A 3,075-nucleotide genomic window follows, 5' to 3' on the forward strand; every position below is an offset into this window, starting at 1 on the left:
GGTGATCTGCTGTAGCCTACACCACATTTCTGTTAGTGGGACCTTGCAGCCTTGCCCTTTCTTGATTTTGTTATTCCTGTAGTGCACTGCAATCACCACCCTGCCTGTGAGTGCTAGTCACTCTTTGCGTGTGGGGCTGCACATGCAGTGAGAAGAAATGGAGAAGCACCATATAATAGGGCCTGAAATTCAACCTGTATGTCTATTTTTCTTCTTAATTCCATTTCCTTCTTGGGAGAGTCTATGAGAGTATCTGTTTGCACTGAGGCTCCTCAAAGGCTGGTGTCCAGCAGGTCACAGCTACACGTTTTCTGGGTTTAGCAGGCAAATAGTTTCTGTTTCTGCAGGACTCAGCTGGGACTGCTGTTCTGAAGCCTATGCAGAGCGGAGGTTGTTGCGCTCTTATCAGTCCTTCCTCGCACACATAATAGTGCAGCTTAAGCCTTTGACTGCTCCGTTCAAAATGTAGGGAGTTACCTGGGAGTCCTTGAATGTGGGTGACGGCTATTTGGCAGCAGAATGTGGAAGAGAAAAATGAAGAAAAGAAGCATAACCGCTATTTTACTTCTGGTTAGAAAAGCAGAGGAGAGAATGTGTTCAAGATTTTGTGCCTGCAAAGGCCCTAGCAAATGCCCGTTATTTGTAAGGTGGTGTTCTGGTATTTTCTGAAGCATGCAGTTATAGACAGTGATTCCTGCAACAGTGTATTGTTTACTGATGATTCCAACAAGGGATGAAATTGGCTGTCTAGAGATGTCATTGAAATAGGATGAATTTTTATAGCTCCTGGCTTCTGACAGTTTCAGAAAAGAGGTACAAGCAACCTCCATTTTCCATACAATGTAGATATGGAAGTTGCCGGTGTAGTTTCTACTTGTCTCCTACATGTAGGTTTATTTCCATGCTTGTTCTTGACTCAATAACTTGCAGAAAGGGAGGATGTTCTAACCAGTTTAATCTTATTGAAATGAAATGCTAAAAGGGCCAGGTAGCAAATAATGTCATTATATTCCATGCAAGGCTGTGTGAAATGGGATCAATTCAAGCCACTCGAGTCAATGAAATGTTCAACAATATGTCAGTGAAGTATCATCTTCAGATACAGTTTAGTATTTTGGCAGATTGTGTGTGTGTGTTTATGTATGTGAGTAAAATATACAATAACATCCTTTTTTGTCTACAAGCACTTTATTAAAGTGTTTATGATGGCTCCAGTCTGACACTGTATAAAAACCCTTTTTACTTTAATAATTTTTATGTCCCTATGCAAAAAGACCTAGCATTTGCTGGAGGCAACATTGAAAAAGTTGATCGGTTTTTCTTTTTCCCTGACTGTCATGTAAACTCCTGAGCTAAAATCAGGAAATTTTGCATTTGAAATCATGGAAAATTTGCTAATCAGCTTTTTTGTTTGCTCCTATTATATTTTCACTCAATTTCTGATAGATATTCCATTGACATATGCCATGTGTCCAAAAGACTGTAGCATATCATGTTCTAATATGGCCAAAGAAAGTGCAGAAATATAAGGTTCGTCACAGTCAATGAGGTGGAAGGTGGATGAAAGTGGGGTATAAAGTTAAACAGATGATGCTTTGAGCAACTGGAGTTATCTTCGTAACTTCTTACCAAACATTTTCAAAGTCTGCGCACCTGCCCTAGTGTACAAAACGCCCACTAGTCTTATAACATCTTGTCTAAGACAGCTTCTTGAAGAAAATGCACTTCTAGCACTCCAAAAGTTTTGAAGGGCTGCAGTTGTCTACAGGCTTAACGTCTGGGAAAAAAAAAAATTCAGTGGCACATTCGCAAGTGTGTCGGAGTAAGAGCATACAGCACACCGAAGCAGACCCAAGAAGCATGGATGAAACAAAGAGGATGGTACTTGTGTGCCAAGTGTGCAGGGTGCCACTCGATGACAAAGTGCTGGTGTTATTATCAGAATCAGGGTCCAAGTTCCTAACTTTTGTGACAATGTATCATCACAGTCCTAGCAGAAATGAGTTGCACTGCAGATATAAAACCAGATTTATTATCTGGACACACCAAAAGACTGGAAAATGCAAGAAGCCTTGCCGGAACTAGTATATCACTATGTGCCAAAACCATGATGACAGATGACTGATGGTAAATCAAGAATTCCCATGCTGCAAGAGTACAGCTAAAACCACAGTCATTTTCTCAGCTGGAGAAAATAATGCAGGATTTCCAGATGGTATTCTCATAAAAGCTACAAAAAAATCCCAAGTGACAAAATGACACCCAGAAAAGACTCAAATATCTGTGGAACCAAGTCAAAGAAGATTCAGACAATAATGTAAAGTGAAGGCCAAAGAGAGTCTTCAGCCCCTGAAAACATCGTGTAGCAAGAGGATGGACAGCTAATGAATCACTTGGATTTCTGGGAAAGAAACATGATTTCCAAATGTGATGCAAAGTGACAATAGAATTGCCATACTTATTATCTAACCAAAGACTATTGAGAGGTACTGTGACTAGAGTGTCCTGGGAGAACGGCTTTTTTTAAACCTTGAAATCAAGTACAGTAGCCTTAGGTTTACATGCAACAGCAGCAGCATTTCAGGGACAAGTGTGCAGGGTTGCTGCGTTCCATGAGGAGTATGCAGCTGCATACATCTGTGCTACTGCCATCTGTGCATTACAGGCAGGGTACAAAACCTCTGCAGGCAACGGTATTGCCTAGGTTGGCAGACCCCCAGAGGGCACAGTTCAGCACCTGCTAACAAAAGATGGTGTCAAATACCCAACATTTCCATTAGGCATTGCCTATAGGAACGGAAGAATGGCTTACAGGCACCAAGAGAAACAAGAACAACCTCTGGGGCTGGCCAATTATTACAGAGAATTTGTGCCATTGATTTTTTAAGGAACAGCACTACTGGCGGAACTTACAAAAACAACAGTACATGGGGAATAGAAAGCAAGTGCTGGATGGCAGCATGCCTTTCATGTGCTCCAGGAAACACCACGCTCAACAGGTTCTGCAGGTATCCAAGATTACTGAGCATACAAACCAAGAAAAGCCTTTGAGTCTCTATTACCACAGAACTAGGG

Source organism: Buceros rhinoceros, unplaced genomic scaffold (assembly GCF_000710305.1).
Source record: "Buceros rhinoceros silvestris isolate BGI_N320 unplaced genomic scaffold, ASM71030v1 scaffold1739, whole genome shotgun sequence".
Lineage (NCBI taxonomy): Eukaryota > Metazoa > Chordata > Aves > Bucerotiformes > Bucerotidae > Buceros > Buceros rhinoceros.